Source organism: Salarias fasciatus, unplaced genomic scaffold, assembly GCF_902148845.1.
Source record: "Salarias fasciatus unplaced genomic scaffold, fSalaFa1.1, whole genome shotgun sequence".
NCBI lineage: Eukaryota > Metazoa > Chordata > Actinopteri > Blenniiformes > Blenniidae > Salarias > Salarias fasciatus.
The window spans coordinates 62,612-81,921 of record NW_021941250.1 but is presented as its reverse complement, the minus strand read 5'-3'; positions in this window follow the sequence as shown (position 1 = coordinate 81,921).

Below are 19,310 nucleotides of genomic sequence, written 5' to 3'. Positions count from 1 at the left end.
CTTTTACTTTTTTCAGTAACAACAACATGGTCAAGAAAACACTGTTTCTCCTACTTAGGACTGGAAAAAGGTCCCCACAAGGCACGTCGTTTCACGTTTTGCTATCCTTGTGGGGACATTTGGCCCCAAGAAGGATAGAAATACGAGAACACACACACACACACACACACACACACACACACACACACACACACACACACAAAACAGCAGCCTGACAGCTGTCAATTTCAGAGCGTCCGCTGTCCATGGTGCTGAAAACTCAGAAAAACACTCATTGGCTAAACCTGTACTATCTTTGATACAGCTTAAATATAAAATGAACACAGCTGGTCTAAAATTACACAATCTATTCAGATAGATATATCTTTTGGAATTCACGTATATTAGAAAAAAATAGACTCGGCGGTCTCTTGCAGTTGAAAGCAACACAAGGCACATTCAAATAGGCAGTTGTTTAAGACCACAGCATTCTGATAAAGATAATATTTCTGAAGGTTTCACTGACTCACCAGTGGCTCCGATGTTAGGTTTTGGGTAGTACCGCTAGCGGCTAGCATAGTGTTTAGCATACTGTTTAACTTCCCTCCAAAGAGTTCAGATCAAATGCAAAAGAAAAAAACTTGTTCATGCCGCACAGCCAATCAGCGCTGGCTTACAGCTCTGATGCATTCATGGACAGTCCTAATGTAAGAATTGGCAAATTGGAGCCCACACTCATATGCATATACCTTCTTGCACTCACTGCACATTTTATTATAATAATTCGTTTACGAGTAAATGTGAACACATCACATGAAACAGGGCCCTATGACCTTGTGGGCCCTGGGGCGACCGCCCCCTTGCCCCCACTCTGGCTCCGCTACAGAGTGCATCCAAAACCTGAGAGTAGTGGGAAAAAAAAAGAAAAGAATTTGAGATTAAACAAGGCAAACGCACGCGCACACGCGCGCGCGCACACACACACACACACACACACACACACACACACACACACACACACACACCATTGTTATTTGTTTTTCTGCAGGAGGCTTCAAAATGCAATGGTCAGTTTCTAAAGTTAGCTTTGAATTCATTGAAGTTTGTTATGGAAAATGTTCTTATGATGTCTAATGTTGTTTTGTCATAATCATCCTCCATTATATTTTGAGATAACACATTTTTGATTTTAAAAACTTATGAGATAAGATTTATTTAAAAGATGAAGAACACACTTGAAACAGTGTATATGATTTAACAAAAAAAATATGAAGCTTTGCACATCGTGAAAAATTACATGCTCAGCTACAGATCAATGAGCAGTGACACATCTTTGGGGTCCTCAGGTGAGGAGGAAACTTCTTTTCATTGGTGTTTTTGTGCAGTTGGTCCCAGAACATCTCTATAAATTTAGCGCTACTCTCTTCCAGAGAGCTACCTGCTCTCTTTAGCAAGCCACCACTCTCTCAGTGCAACCTACTGATAAGCTGATGCTGCCTAAATGTACACCTGAAGCATAGCTCCCTGATGTGCTAAGTTATGGGTCTCAGAGCTGCCAGAGGCTCAAGCTGTCATCGCCAAAGAGGGTCCCACGACAAGGGTTGAAAACCACCACTCAATTAACCATAAACAACTGGCAATAGATTTATTGAACCAGGCGCAACTATAACGATTTACTGCTTTTTGTTTCGGAGCCTTTTGCCTTCACAGTCTTTGAAATGTGTTAATGAAGCATCAGTCCAGTGATGGTGGAAAAAGAGAATTCATAAATGACAAGACAAAGCATTTGAAACACACCATAATAAGCAGTTATCAATGATGCTCATAAAGAGCTTGCACCATCAAAACCAGAGCTTCATTCAGATGACAGCTTATAATTACAACAGCTACATTAATGCTCAGCCATCCATTAAACACTTGACAATGAACACTGCATTTTGATATGTCCTACAAAAGATGACAACAAGCTCTATCACTTTAAGAGGCTGGCAGCAGCGTGTTGCAATGTTTAAAAGGGTCCAAAGACGATAACACAAAGGATTCTTGTGGTTATTGTCTGCAAGTTCAACATATGCACCACTTTCATTGTCTCATGTGAACTTTACAAGGGAATTTTGAATTTCTATGCTCTAGTGCATCTGTGAGGATTTGCAGTAAGAAAGCTGCTGGTGGTTGAAATCTGGTCTTTAGAAAAAAAAAAGCTTCATTTCAAAGGTCTAAAAAAGCTGGTGTGTCTAAATGTCAAATGCGACTGCTGAAAAGACAGTGGCGCATTAAGATTTGTTCTGCAAGCTTAAAGTTCTCCCAACTGCATCTTTTCATCAAGCTAAGATCTTCAGTTTGTTTGTCAAGTGCTGCAGAGCAGGAAAAAAATCATTTTTGTATATATGGACTAAAGCTTCGGAACATGTTATCTGTGCACAGGTATGGTGATTGCCAGATTGAGCATGAGATAGATAGATAGATAGATAGATAGATAGATAGATAGATAGATAGATAGATAGATAGATAGATAGCTGACACTTGCTTTTGGCCTGTACATCTGTGATCTATCGAAACTGAAGATTTAGAAAAAATGTGTGAAAACAAACTTTTTCAAATTAAAAGTCAGTGTTTTCTTCACAAACAACCCACAGTCACATTTCCTTCTGCTCTGTTACAGGAAAGCCACTCATTTGTCATGTTGAGCTTGAAGCTAAATCATTGTCTGTCGGATGTATGGAGCAAACCAATGTGTTGTTAACTTCACCATAAATTGCACACTTACAGGTGACTGACACTTCACCTTTTTCCATGTGTCAAAGGCCCCGAGACTCCAGATGAAAACAGGTCCAGCTTATGGATGGACGGATGGATGGATTGATGGATTTACGGTAGAAATACAACAGCCCTACCACACTCCGAATCAAAATAGCAAAGCATGGAAATCCATCTTCATGCATTAAATACCAAACGCCTGGATTTTTTTTCGCATTGGAACTTCTTGGAGCATCTTTCAGACAACCAACCCTCCATCTTCCGTTTGATTTACTCTGTGCAGGGTGGCGGGGTGCTGGAGGAACACCCCAGACTGGTCCATCTCAGGACTAACAGAGACAGACAACCACACCCACTCATACTCACTCCTAGGAGTAATTTAGGGTCAATGAGTAATCTCACATTCATGCTTTTAGTCTGTGGGAGGAAAGTGCAATACTGGGAAGAATCCTGTACACACAAGAAGAGAAAATTCAAAATCCACACTGAAAGGCGTCGCCAGTATTTGAACCCAGGATCCTGCTTCATGCTTTACCTGAAACATAGTGAGTAAATCTTTGCTAACCAGTCTGACCTGCTCATATCTGGACTGTGGAATTCCAGCTTACTCAGCTGAATAAAAGTTAAAACTTTGGATTACTTACAAGACAAGCCTACGTTTTTTTTCCTCCAAGCCGTCCCCCCAGCCTGTGTCTCCTTTCTTCACTTTCCTTTCAATGGAGCCAGATTGCAGCCTTGGTGCTCGGACAAACGGAGGCCCAGCGTCTCGCTAAGCCAAGCCAACAGGAGACCCTCTGCTCGCCAGCCTCCCCGCCACAGAAACAGGAGCTTGTCTGAGGCTAATCAGTCACGGGATCCAGCTTGTTCCAGGGCCAGTTTCACTACAAGTATAATCTGTCTGGGCCACGCCAGTCCAGTCTAGTGAGCGGACGTCTCCCCCGCACCCCGCTCCCCCCACCCACCAACTGCCCACTGTTACCAAGATGGTGACTGTGAGTCAAAGAGAGTGGACTCAGCTGAAGGTGGCCAGCTGGAAGAAGCAGCAAACATGGAGGTGGGGGTGTTGTGGGGTGGGATGAGGGTGTTGTGAAGATGAACTGAGGTCCACCACAGAGAATCCATTTGGACGGAGCGGTGCCGAGTCGTGCCAGCATGTCCACTCTTCTCAGCTACTGTTTAAATTAGATTTCCTTTCTGTCATTTGGTTTCAGACAATCTGCATACATGCACATTTTCACTGCTTGATGTCGAGTGTAGGATATTGCCTCTTAGTGAAACAATCAAGCTTTGTAATTCCCTTTTTTCTTTTTTTGCTTCACTCATGTGTTCGTCCAGTCTGAGATGTAAAGGAATGGATGCTCATCCCAAATCATTCCGTCTTTTTTCTTTCAAAGGAAAAAAAAAAAAAAATCCAAATCTTCAAAGTTTTAGAGAACATGATTGCTGAAATTGAATAAATTATCCATTAAAGTGAATGCAGACAGTCTTCTGGTATATTGATGTGAATATGTTTAATATTTCATCCTTTTCTACTTGTCTTATTTTTTCATTTGCATTATGGAAACAACTCAAAACAACAGATGTCGATAAGGAAACCCACGCTATGAAACCAACAAATCAAAATCAATGTGGCAAAGTGACATTAATAAAGTTCTGTGAAATGAAAGTAACTCATCAACTGGATTTTCTATCCTGTTAAAATGAATATGAAATGAGTGAATAAATGATCATACTTGACTGGGGAAGATGTGATTACGGCTTTGAAGACATGTATTTCTTTTAGGATGTAAGTTTTCACTTTTATTCATTTTTTACTGAATAGTGACAAAAGTACAGAGTTAAATTTGTAATTTCACAAAAGTTATCATAGACCCTCGAAACATGAAGAGAGAAAGTTCATAGATTTGCTGCATGCTGCAAGCGCATTTCTCAGCAGACACATTACCTGTAACATTTAGTGAGAACAGAATCAGAATCAGAATCAGAATACTCTTTATTGTCATCGCAACAAGTTTCTGAAATTACAAGTGCAACGAACACTAACAAGTTCCTTTCAACTGCTACAAGACACAAACAGTAAATTGACTTATTTTCTAAGTTCTGTCACATTCATGCACACAGTTGATGAGTTCACATTATTTCACATTAAGTGTGACCAAATGAGCGGAAGCAACATATGTATTATAAACTGACAATTTATAACTAATGGCAAGAAAGTATGAAATCATCTGACATCTTGCACAATTTGATCTATTTTCAACTGTTCAAACAGTGATTTATCTTTTCTCAGCATTTTCAGTTTGATTATAAGGTCTGGAGAGATGTGGTCTTCATCGTGCACAGTGTAAGCCAGTCTCGTTTGGCTCTCTATCTTTGATAAAAGCAGTTCAGAAGAGCAAGAAGTGCTTAACACTAATGTGCCATTACAGTTCTCACTGACTCTAGACAGAGGGCGCTGTTACATTAGATTAGAACCCTCCCCAAAAAAACCTCTTCCTTCAAAGTTGTCATTTTAGCCTTCAGTGAAAATAGAAAGAGAGCAGTGACAATGAGTGAAGTGTGTGGTGAGCAAGGCATCAGCAATGAACTGAGAAGAGGCTTCATTACACACACACGCACAAAACACAACAGCAGTGGCAGGAGCTCACTGAGCCAGCGCCGCGGAGTGTGTCGACACATTTTTATTTGTGAGCTCGAGGAGTAGGCAGATGTAAGCACAAGATTAAAATTCATCTGGATACCAACACACTCCTCTCATGTAATTAGCCTAAAAGCCTTTTCATCAGGTTTGGGCACAACTGCACAAGTCTCTCTCTCTCTCTCACACACACACACATGCCTGCACACACTGAATACCACCAGAGTGTGTCTGTGCCCACTAATATGCCACATTCACCTCTTAACACCGACAGAAATGGGAAGTGTGTGATGGCACCCTCGCCTTGGTGTGTTTTTTTCTGTTTTTGTGTTCGTATGAGTTATTTATATGCTAATGAAGCTGGAAGGGCATGTGGCTATAGTGCAATGTGTGTGTGTGTGTGTGTGTGTGTGTGTGTGTGTGTGTGTGTGTGTGTGTGTGTGTGTGTTTAAGACAAGAAGGCCGGAGTTGCTACAGCCAAGGAACAGATGGTGGAGGAGAACCTTGAAGATGTACACAAGTTGCCTTTTCTGTTAAAAGTCAGAGCAACACGACAGCAGCTCCATCCCGAGCTGTGTTCCCCCCCTCCTCCGCCTTTTTTTTCTTCTTCTCTTTCTCTGTTATTCCCACTTTACTCTGATGAAATATTGTTATTCAGGTACACTGTCTGAATGCCTGTCTGACTTGAGGTACTTTGGCACAAAACACACCTTTTGTACCTGACTGAAATACTGAGCGCGGCTGTGAGTGGTGACTGACAGGCCCACCCTCCAGTCGGCGCAACAGGCGTCTCTCCTCGCGTCTCTAATAGCGGAGCTGCACTCTGGGCTCGGTGTCACTGAGATGGGACCCCGTGGGCTGAGTGGCAGTTCCTGCTCAGGATCTGGAGCTTGTGTTGGTCGGATTTTGCACTTGCTGTTTTTAATACAAGTCTGGTGTTTTACATTTAAGGCCCTGAGATTTAGAAATCGATGTTCGAAATCTTTTTTTTTTTTTTTTTGCTGTTGTGGGTTTTTCTGAGTCTTGATCCTCTGAGTGAGAGGTGTGTCTGAAGACACAGTATTAAGTCGGACTTATCAAAAATGAATGTTGAACTCCACAAAGGCTTTGTAAAAATGTCTGTTTGTGATTTTCACAGGCAGGGTATTGAAGTGGAGCCAAAGTCAGGGGATCATTTGAAGGAAGACTGGAGGATCGTGTCTGCAGAAATATTCCCAGATGAGGCTGTACTTTTGACTCCACGAAATGCTTCATCCATCCAAGAAGGAAGTTGAAGCATGTTGGGGTTTCATTCAAGGCTGATTGGAGGTGGGCGCGAGAAATCAGTGGCAGATTTGGACGACTAATGCCAGGAGAGAGCTGCTGTAGATCAGCACAGTCAAATGTTTGGTTGGAAACATTTTAGTCTGACCTGTCAGTGCCCCACATGACCCAGCTCCCCAATACATCTCTGACCAGCTGAAACCACACTCTGAGGGTAACAGGTCAGAGGTTGCTGTTAATCCCATGATGCTCGGACCTTTCAGGCATCGAGACTGTGAACATCCCTCCTAAAGTCTCTATGCAGCACACTGACGCTTTTAAAAAGCAGCTGAAGACCATTTCATAGAGAAAAAGCTTTTAATCACCTCAGTTTTCCACACTGTGGTGTCAGCAGTTCACCCTGATACCTTGACAGGTAGATAAAGACCGGCCACTTAGTTCTCTTGTGTGGTCTAAGCTGTTTTATTGTGTCTTATTCTGACTCACTGTGAACGGTGAAATGTAAATAAAATATACTAACTTATTTGCCTTTCATTAACTTGATATGCTCAAAATATGTTCACCTCCATGCTGTTTTCACTGGAACCTAAATGACCAATGGCATGACAAGCTTGACTTTAAACATTTTCACATGACTAATCTTTGATCAGTTTTAGACACAAAGAAGAAATTGAAATCCAAGTGAGGTTATTTTAAAGAAGGAGAACTAATTTAAAAGTATAGTGAGTAGAAAACCAATGAAAGTAGATCCAACTGGACCTTGTTGTCAGTATCACTCATCAACATTGGCACATAGTTCTGTGCTTGTTCACCAAATATGTTTGCAGTAGGTTGGTAGGTTTTTTTTTTCTTTCTAATAACCTTGTTAACAGCATAAAATGCATTACTTCACCTCCTAAAAAAGTAAGTAAGTGCTGCAAAGGGCCTCAGCTTTTCACACTGCTGCCAGAGGGCACTTTCTCTTTATATCCTGCCTCCCTACATTCTTACATTGATTATATCTTCATTAATGCAATCACCAGAGGTTGCCATAGACATGGCTCTATTGTTAAATCATTAGTTGGTTGATTCACGCTTTTACTATTTGTTGATTTCCTTATGTCTTTGGTGTTGTTGTTTTGTTGTTGTTGTTGTTGTTTTTTTGCTGTTAGCTTCATAGCTCTGGGTTCTGGAATTTTTTCAGGATGAATCAAGAAATATTTTGAGGTTCCAGGGAACTGTCTCCTATCTGCCTGTTTGGAGCTGAAGTCTTTCATTTGAATTAATGGAAATCTTTCTGCTTTCCACTCATGCAGTGATAACACGGTCCTTCATGCCTTCTGTTGATCACTACAATGATGACATCAGCTTAAAAGATGTATTTATTGATCCGACCCTCTTAACCAAACACTGAAAACTTTTTCCACACTGCCGGCGGGCGCAGGTCTATCGATTGCTCACATTGGAGCCATGACTTTGGCTGGCTCCTTGCATTAATACACTGTATTTGAACACACTGCCACCCACCAGCTTTTTAGTGTTTGCAGGCCGGTGTTTTTCCATTTTACACCTGATGCATTTAGCTGGCTCTCTCATTCACAGTGAATTAGCGACCATGGAACACAACAGTGAGCTTCAGCTCCTGGATGAGAGAAATAATAACAAAGTAAATCTCAGAAATGGTGAGAAGGTTACACCTTGGCATGGTTACCTTGCATTTTTTTGTTCTTCTGCTGCTGCCATATAAAGGAAAAAGTGCTTATTGAGGTTTCAAGTAATATTAAATGAAAATAGAGCAAACACGAAGCAGGTGACGTCAAATGTTTCTGAAGAAATACTTTTCGTGAAAATGGAGATTCACATTGCAGATTTGATTTGTGAGAGTGAAGGTGCTTCTTCTTCTGTTAGAGATTTTAAAAAAATGGCTGCGCTGGATTGATTAATAGGCTGGAACTCAATAAATAAGCTTAGTAAAGCAGAACAGCCTTGTTTTCCCCTGTGCTTAAAGTGCCACATAAGACGCCAGAAGGGCGAGATTTAAAGCCCCCGAACGCCCATACTAACACTCGCACAGGTGTTCCCACTTAACGTGACAGATTAGACTTTCTGGGACTTTGCAGACTTGACTTTGCCCTTATGAAAATCTCTCTCCTGCTCTTTCTGTCTGTAAGCACCCACCAGGAATACCCCGCCTTGAGTAATTCCATGACTGACCAACAATCTGACAAGCAGTAGTCTGAGGCATATTGAGGCCGCAGGAATATAAACTTTTTTCATTTAAAACCTGTCAGACTATGCAAGTAATACCATCACTTACAAAGTTCAGACAGTTTCACTATTACGGCTTTCCATAACACTGGCGAAAAAGCACGGGCATAACTGATAACGTCCATTTAGACGAGCTGGTCCAGGGTTATAGGACTGTTCCCGGTGGCTCACTGCCCCGGCCTACAGGGACATTTAATGGAACAAAACCATCAATAATTCCACCTGTGCTCTCCCTTTTCTGACCGTCCTGGAACAAGACCTGTTATTAACCTGTAAGTACTGTATATAATACGACTTGTCTACCTTTGGGGGATTTTTGAAAAAGGTATGGCAGAGGAAGCTGCTTTTACTTTATTCTAACTCTGTGGATCTTTACAAGTTACGACCACAGAAAGGGCTGAATTAGCTTTTTTTTCTCTTTTAAATAGACAAGCTACAAATAGGTTATAACTTTCTCTGCAGTTTTAAATTCAAATTGTAAGAAATACATCTCAGGTTTGAAGTGACATTCAGGGCTTTTGCATACATGATGTGTCTCCAGATACTCTGATACCCGTTTTACCATGAAAACATGTTTCAGGTTAAATCGTGACTCTAAAGTTGCTTGTAGGTGTGATTTTGCGAGTGTGTGCGGTTGTGTGTCCCTCCACGTCTTCCCAGTGAAAGACTGGTGCCCGGCGCTGGATGTGCCCTTCAGCTACACTAATCTGGGATCAGCTCCAGCAATCTGTCACCCTGAGTTTGATAAAGCAGGTATAGAAGGCGGATGGATCAACTCCAGCTCCCTCACACAGTTCAAATGAGTGCTTGTTAGTTTTTAGAGTGACTGTAAATTGGTTATAGATGTGAAAAGTGTGTGTTGGTGAGTCTCTGTGTTCGGCCTGTGACAGACTGCACCCTGCTTGTCATGCATTGCTGTTGACGTTGACAGCCTCAAGCCTCTGGATGAAAACCGTATTTAAGTTGGTTGATATAACTAAAGTCCATTCCTTAATTGTGTGTTTCAGCGTGGTGTCTCGGATGCATTAGCAATCCTCTGTTGCACATGGACCCAAGCTGAAGCATTTTGCTGCTCTCGATCACGTCTGAATCTGAGTTTGTGCATTTTGTGTCTCTGACTAAAAGACGTTTGGGCTCTGTTTTACCCCGTTGGGTTGAAATTAAACACAAAACTCCCACATGAATTGGCTAATCACATTCCTGTTTGCATAGCCCGTCTCTAAACTTCTAAGTGTCCACAGAGCTGACGTTAACGGGGCCAACTGCCAGCCTATTAGCAGAGCGGCTGGGGAGTCGGTCCTCACCAAGTTACACATCCTGATGGGCTGGGATGCAAGAAAAAAAAATGTATTTCTAATCAGCTTTTCTTTCATTTGTAGTATTAAACTCTTAGTAGCTTAATTCGTTTATTAGTGTCTGAAGCAGGATTAGGCTTGGTCTGCGACTGAAGTTACTGAGGTTTTCTACTGATTTAACAGGAAGACAAAGAGATGAAGCTTGTTTGAGGAATACAGCTCATCTAGTTGTCAAAACTCAGATTCGTAAGATGAGTAAAACAAGCTGTGTGTCAAAGTGAATTGTTTGTTTCGGAGGGTTATGTCTTTATTTCTGCTGCAGTGAAGTAAATACTGGAACAGGTCCACATCACAAAAATTACAGCTCAAACTCCTGCCTCTGAAATGACCTCAAGGTTAAATCTGCTGGACACTGGGAGGGTATAAAATAAAATCCTTTACTGAATACTGGTGAACTTTTTATACACCTGCTCCAACAATAAAAGCAGAGAAAGCCACTTCTGTGTAACTTATGATCCAAACGCTGGCCTGCACTCCAGCCTACACAAGTCAGAGCAATTCTAACAGCGCTGTTTGTCCACATGTCGACATTCTCACCACTCATCTGATCGCTTCCTTGCTAACAATTTGCTGCTCATAAATATTTAGTGGAGGTCAAATGAAATGATAATAAACATGAAAATGTCAGGTAAAAAACAAGCTCCCAGAGAAGGGAAAAAAAAAGAAAAGGAAGAGATGTTTGTTCAATTTATTTGTACTTGTTTTTTTTTTATTATTTAGGACTTGTCTTGGCGCTGTGTACACAAACTGTCCAAAGGTGCAAGCTTCAGTTTTGTATGCATTTATGAATACAAACAAAAAACATTCAACTCTGCAGACTACAGGAGGACATGCATGCATTAACACATTTGGCACTACATTTAATTGCAGTGTACAGGTACTTTCAATCAATCAATCTCTTTATTTGAGCAACAATAATAGCAGCAATTGTACATTAATGCAGTAATATTTGAACTGTGTTCAAAAAGGAGCAAGTAGAAGTTCGAAGAACTTATTAAATCCACCCCTTCACTTTTAAGAATCACACAAATTGAATCCCACATCCATGAGAAGAAAAAGCAAAAAAAGAAAAGAAAAAGAAAGAAAAAAAATACTTACAAACCTTGCATACAAACTCATACATCAGACAAGTTATAACTACAATTAATGTATATTACAATTAATGTATATTCTTTTCAGTATAGCTTTTAGTGCAAACATATTCCTTCAATTTACAATATTAAGACAGCATCTCAATAAACACAGTATTATCGGGCTTTAGACAGTCTAATAATGTTCATCAGCCACCTGGGGTTTGGATCACACATATTTCTGAATACTAAAGCAGGAGTGTATCCATTGACCTCTAGTGTCGTAATGTTCACAGTATCAATCAAATGCAAGTAAATTATGCTTGACAAGTGCTGCGGGCCAATTATTGAACACCTCAGATGGAGATGAGAATCTCTGTACAGCTGCTGTCGGCCTCCCTGTCCTGTTTCCTGAGGCAACTCTGAGCTGCTGGCTGATGTAAACGTGCCCACATAGTTCTGAAGACGTGAACCTAAATAAACATTATGGAACCGTCCTAAGAGCTGTGTGGATGTTGATCGCTCCTCGCAGCTGATTCTTCTCGTCATCATTAGTTCATTAAATCTCAAAAAGAGGTGTTCTGTCGAGTTTGAATCACTGTTGGAAACCAATTTCCTTTGAGAAAACTCTTGCAGTTGGAAAAAAAAAAATACTAATTATCTCAAACAGACCAAGTGTACCAAACTTTGAATTTCAACTGATTGATGTAACTTCAAGCGAAGTGAATGAATGAATCTGGCATCAGACTGACTGGAAATCAACAAATATACCTCCACAACTTTAATTCATCCTCAATACTTTTTTCCTGTGTTTAGGTGACTAGTAAAATACCTGCAAATCTTCTTGAAGAAGTGTTTGTATGTAAGGACATTTTTTTATTGAATTTTGTTCAGTAGTGTTGAGGATAGAGGCCATTTCTCACAAAAATTGGTTTTGTCCTTAATGTCCAAACTGTGTTTGACACTGTCAGCATACCTGCTGGTAGCGAAGCTCTGACTAAACTGATTAAAGTCAAACTGTGAGAAGCTCGAGATACATTTTAAACAAAATTGAATTTTACAAACTGGTAAATGCTGAAAATATTTTTCCTGTACTCCTTTTCTATGCTTGGTTTGCTCTCACTGTTCAAAAACACGCAGTTAATTTATGACTCCAGCATAATTAACTTAGATGTGTTTGTCTTTTCGTATCTGGTTGTATCTTGCCGTCACAGACAGTGAGCCAGGAATAGCACCAGTTTTCTGCTGGAATTCACATTTAAAGCAAACTTGATGTTAAATCTTCTGTCTCCTGCGTTGTATTTCACAACAAAGCTGCATAATGTGGGAATCCATCAAGTGATCAGGTAATGAAGTTATCAGTTGTGGGCACTGATGATGGGGTGGAGGATAAAATGGCTTTGTTTTATTATGAAAGGGTTGAATAAGGTACATTCAGGTCGCCCTGAACTATGAAAAATGAAAAAGTGCTCCAGTGTAGTTTACAAAAGTAAGAAAAACATCCATGAAATGGGCAAAATGGGCTCATTTTGAGGACCAAAGCTCAAAGGTCTGGTTTTGTTCAACCTCTCTTGCTCTTGCCCGGTGGTAACGGCAAACAAGAAGCAGGAATCGTGTCATCAGCGGCGCCACATCTCGCCCACGCATAACCCACAGTGAACTCTCTTACTTTCTCATTCCTCTACGGCGTAAGCTCTCTGAATCACTAATCAATCTAATTCATTTATGCCACATTTTCCTTTCACAGTTTTATTTCCCCCCCCACGACCAGGCTGAGCTCTCTCCTCCTCGGAACGGCCCCTACACTCCGAGCTGAGGTCCATTCAGCCAGACGAACTCAAAACGCGTCTGTGGGTGTGCGGAGCTGTTACTATTAAATGGCTCGTATTAAAGGCCTCTTACAAGATGGCCTTTTAGCAGGTAAATTTGTTCTTTTTTTTTTATTTACTTTTTCATTCCGTGGAGCTTTCTTTTCATAGTTGCACAGCGCTCTAGAGAGCCCTGTATGCAATGTAGAGGCTTTGCTGCACTGCAAGCATGCATGCAGCAATCACACTCACATTGTGTTCTTGTAACATTTCACATCATGTAGCATTTACTTCTTCTTTTGAGGCTTGATTAAACATCTACCCCAGGATGATGTGGGCATGTGCAAAACACGCTTGATTGACATCTATTTTATTAAGATGCTCGGTGGAGTTTTTGGAGCACACTCCATTAATCCCTGCTCATAATTCTGTCGAAAGCAGAAGTCGAACCAAACGGCGTGAGCGAACACACACCTTTGTCTGTGGATTTGGAATCAGACATCAGAGGTTAAAAACTGAGACAGCATTGGATTTTGAGTTAATTACCCTAGATTGACTTTGACATTCAGCCCGGTTCCTGAGGGATGCGGAGGCCGGTGCAGTGCAGACGAGCACGTGGCGGTTCTCCGGGACCGCATGAGCAGTCAGAGCATGTTCTACAAACAGCGATCAAAATAGACAGCAAGATTTTAAAATGTGAAGTCTGACCTTTAAAAAAATCCCACCAAAGTGATAATTCACACATAAATATCACAGGTGTGGAGAGGCACATGAATACAGTTTGTTCTTAGGAGAGCAGCAGCACAGTCTCCAATTACTTACAAGTGTTTGAGCAGGTTTGCTCACACAGCGTTGAAAACTAAGAAAATGAAACATTTTTTTCATTTGCTTTTTAGGATGATAGAGGAGAGACAGCCTCTTGTCACCAGTGTTGGATGATATTATTCAAAAAACAATGAGTAAGCAATTTATGATATCAACTGAATAAGCGTCTCAAGGTCTTTACAGTATGGCTGTTTGAACTGAATATCTCTCTCCCTCCTCCCCTCCGTCTTAATACTGGATGTAAAATTAACTGTAATATATTGAGGTTGATGTTTTTGAACTTTAAAATCCACTTCTACAGCACTGTGATATTAAGCTATAAAAACAATAAACATTGCACATGATGTGCTTTGTAGTGCCTTGCTCATGCCTGACCCTGTCAGCTCTCAGAAGCTCAGTGGGGTAGGGCCTGGTCGGTATCTGGATGAGAGACTGTGAGGGATCAGCAGGAATCCTGGGTGAAAGCAGTGTGATAGTGAGTGGTTGGAGGAGGTGACGGTGCTGATTGGCAGCCTTGACTCTGTCAGTCTGTGGCTGACCACCATCAAGTACGGGATGAAAAAAAATAATGCACTTGTGAAGTGACTATGAGTGTCCAGAAAAGCGTGAAATAAAACCAGTGCATTATTATCATTTATTTTACACAATGCAACAGAAAAATCATGTGAGAGGAGCTCAAAGAGATGGGTTCTCCTGAAAGAGCTGAAATTCCCATCAGTAATGCGGAAGGCCACCAGATAACACTTTAGCAGTAATCATGAAGAGGGAGCACAGAGGAGCACAGGAAGCCAGACACACACACACACACACACACACACACACACACACACACACACACACACACACACACACACACACACACACCCCGGTTGTCATGGTTCAGTTACTTTGAGATGAATCATTTAGTTCAGCTGAAGTTACATCAGTTAGTAGGAAGTCAGATGGTGGGAATCATGTGTTGTTTTTAAGCCAATCATTCAATCCTCGATGGGGATATAGTAGATACTTTTTAGCAATCATGCATAAATCAACAAAACAGCTTATATTGAAATGAACAGATTAATCAACGACCAAGAAGAAGAAACAACAGCACCAACTCTTAAGAAGGTAAGATCCTGTATATTTCCTTTGACCAAATATTTCCTTCTGTCCAGACGTGATCTTTTCATGTGCTGATTGTCCTGTAGGTTTTATAAATTCCTAAAATATCTTTGTTTTTCAAAGTTCTGGTTTGACCGATGGATTTTCTTAGTTTTCATTGTATTGTGCCACCTTTAGAAATATATCCTTATATATGAACGTATATTATCGGACAAATTCAGATTAACTGAAATTATATTTGCATATGCAAATTTGATTGCTTCCTTGAAAGGTGAATTATTAATAGATGTCTTCACCTTTTCACTGACATGATTATGCTTTGTGGTCATTCTTCAGTTCATATACATTTTTTTCATATAATGCAATACCAGCATCTCAAGGCACTTTGACTGAAAAACTTTCTGCTGTTCCAGTTCGGGTCAGAGGGTAGAAAAGATTACAGGAGAGAGAGATGAGATGGTGGTGACATAACGGTGAGACATCGGTGTACTCTAAAGCTCTGGCAGCTTCACTAGAAAAAGGCCCAGGGTGACCTGAACCAGCTAGAACTGCAGCCTTTATTAAACTGAAAAGTTTTAGACCTAACCTTAAACGTAGACTAACTGAAACTGGAAGTTTGCTCCACATAAAAGGAGCCTGATTGCTGAAAGGTCTGACTCCCATGCTACTTTTAGAAAACATTGAATTCTCCAGTAAGGCAGCACTTTGAAATGGTTCTGCTGAGACTGACTGGCTTTTTAAGACACTATGGAGCCTGGTTGTTAAGAGCTTTTAGGGTAAAAGAAGGATTTTAAATTCTATTCTAGATCTAAAAGTGCATCATTCAGATTTGGAATGAGGTTCATCTTCAGTTTGAGAACATTTAATGCAGAATTTCAAAGTTTAAGAATCACATGAAACATTTTCTCTGTAAAGGAGTGTGACTCTGTGCCTGCAAGCAGCTCAGGAGAAAAAGAGTAGCGCCCCACCTCCTTGTATTCTGTGGACTGTTTATCTCCTTTGGGGCATTGCCCCTCTCACCTTAAGCTGTCTCTTTGTCAGAAGGCATTGTCCTCATGTTGCCGAGACCAGCAGAGAAGCCCAGGCAGCCCGTCTTGTTCCTCCCTGAGGCCGCGGTGTGCATCCTCTATGGGCGGATGTGAGCTGATCAGTGTGTGGGAGAGTCAGCTGTCCTTGAATGGCACTTCCCTCCAGGTACAACTTCAACCCTATTGTGCATTTTCATGTGACCAAAATGAGCTGTATACACAAATAAATGTACAAATTATAGTTAACACAATAATGATCGCTCTACTAGTTATTTCTAGTTATTTTAAATCAATTGAAGACTTTTTAAAGAGTTATTTGGTCTCTCCCAATAATATAGATTTCCGCTGTAGGAGTAAGAAATGCATGGATTTTTTCTCAGCATCAAATTGAACCAACTTGTTCCTTATTTTGGAGACATTAGAGGTTAAAGAAAGCAGTCCTGCAAACTTGTGTATTGTGGGAGTAAAAGGATAATTCCTTTAAAAAAAAATAACTCCCACGTTCCTCACAGTAGTACTGGAGGTCTCTCAGGGTCAAATATAACAACTTCTGCTTTATTTGGGTTCTGAAGCAGAAAATTACAGCTCATCCAGGCTTTCATGTCTTGAAGACTGACTTCGAATTTGACAAACTGATCAGGCTTCATATATAAATAGATGTGTGTGTCCTCTGTGTAGAAATGACAGTTAATGGGGTCTGAAGTGTGTGTGATGTGAAAAGTGGAGGTACACAGAATACAGTGGAACTACTTGACTGAGCAGAATAGTCATTGTTAGCATGAACGTGAACCAGAGGCGGAGCGTGGGCCTCAGTACAGAGGAGGCAGAGCATTCTCGACAGGCCTTATGATTGTAATTTTATCATTCAAACAATACCTCATGCTACCATCAAACAGCACACTAATGCTCACTTTTATTGAGCCAAGCAAACCTATATGCTTCAGAAAGCAGAATAAAGTCACAAAGTAGTTCACAAACTTGTTCTGAAGAACAAATACACATACGCACACACACACACACACACACACACACACACACACACACACACACACACACACACACACACACACACACACACACACACACACACAAATGCAGCCTGCCTGACAGCTGTCAATCTCAGAGCGTCCGCTGTCCATGGTGCTGAAAGCTCAGATAAAAAGTCACGGGCTACATCTGTACCATCTTTGATACAGCTTAAATATAAAATGAACACAGCTGGTCTAAAATTACACAATCTATTCAGATAGATATAGTCACAGCTATCTATATCTTTTGGAATTCACGTATATTAGAAAAAAATAGACTTGGCGGTCTCTTGTAGTTGAGGGCAACAAAAGGCACATTCAAATAGGCAGGTGTTTAAGACCACAGCATTCTGATAAAGATAATATTTTTGAAGGTTTCACTGACTCACCAGTGGCTCCGATGTTAGGTTTTGGGTAGTACCGCTAGTGGCTAGCATAGTGTTTATCATATTGGTTAACTTCCCTCCAAAGAGTTCAGATCAAGTGCAAAAGAAAAACCTCGTTCATGCCGCACAGCCAATCAGCGCTGGCTTACAGCTCTGATGCATTCATGGACAGTCGTAATGTAAGAATTGGCAAATTGGAGCCCACAATCATATGCATATACCTTCTGGCACACACTGCACATTTTATTATAATAATTTATTTACGAGTAAATGTGACCACATCACATGAAACAGGGCCCTATGACCTTGTGGGCCCCGGGGAGACCGCCCCCTTGCCCCCACTCTGGCTCCGCTACAGACGTGAACATAATGGCTGAATCCTGCAACTGTAATAGTTTAGGAAGTTCTGGAAAAGTGTCATTTTCTATTGCTGGGGACTGTAGAAATACACACACACACACACACACACACACACACACACACACACACACACACACACACACACACACACACACATATATACTTAAAATGTTCTTACACCATAAAATGTTGCAGTGTGTACCGCGCAATGTTTGACAATCAAATAAAAATTCTTCACACACACACAGTCCTGTCACCCACAGGATATTCATCCATATCAGGATGTTTGTTATAAAGTGGAACCCCCAGTCCCTCCTGTTTATTCTTTAGAGAGGTGATACAACTTAAACTGTAAAAGTTTTGTGCAAATCATATTTGTAACCTGAAAAAGACCTTGTGAATCTATAAAAGTATTCAAGTTGACATTGGCTTTACTACTTCAAAATCATAGATTTCCTACCCAACCCGAAACTCAAGGCAGGATGTTTAAAAGCAAAATGACCTGATAAAAATAACAGAAGAAGTTGTTGCTGCAGCTTGAGTTAACATGGAGGCAGAGTAGAGAGAAGACACAGGAGGAGGAGAACATGAATCAATTAAAGGTGAATATCAGGTAAAGAAAAGAGAACATGCTGTATTTTCGCCTCAGAGAGAGAGCGAGCGGTGGAGCGGCTGGCTCCTCAGATGCTGGTTCGCTTCCGTCGGTTAAAATTCAGTGCAGACTATGTTACACATACAGCAAAGAGTTCTGTCTTTTGTCTGATGAATCTGTAACACTGTGGCGAGCCAGTGTGCTTCATTATTTCTTTCACAAGGTTCTGAGATCATCATTGTTTTGACAGAAACACCGAAGCTCTTTATACTTGCTGCGCACGCACGTACGTGCGCACGCACGCACTCTCAACATCTACTTCTGTGCAGTTGTGTATTTTTCAAATGTGTGCATTTGACAACCGTGTTGACTTTGTGCTTGCCGCTATCTGAAATGGCATCTTCGTTGTCTCGCCCTTTATTGCTCGTGTATGTGCGTGATTGCATTTTTTCAGTGTGAGAGTAATCAGAAAAACTGCCATTTGGGGGAACCAATTACCACAGGTAAATAACACAACCCCTCCGTGGAAGATTTATCCAAATAGTGAATCTATAAAGATGGGAACCTTCCTCTTCCACACACACACACACACACACACACACACACACACACACAGAATAGCATCGCTGTCATTACTGAGTCTTTCCATTCTCTTCATGCCTTTGCTCGTCTCTTACTCTTGCCTTAACAGTCGCAACTAAAGGTCTGACCTTAACCTTCGACCTAATCTGAGATTAAATCACAATGTAACCCTCATTTTCACACCAATCAGTGCAGAGCTCAGCATTCTGAGGCCCTTTTTACACAATGTTTCAAGTGAAAATGAATAATTTCTATTTCAGAAAGGTTTTGCGTACAGTAAACAACAAGTAG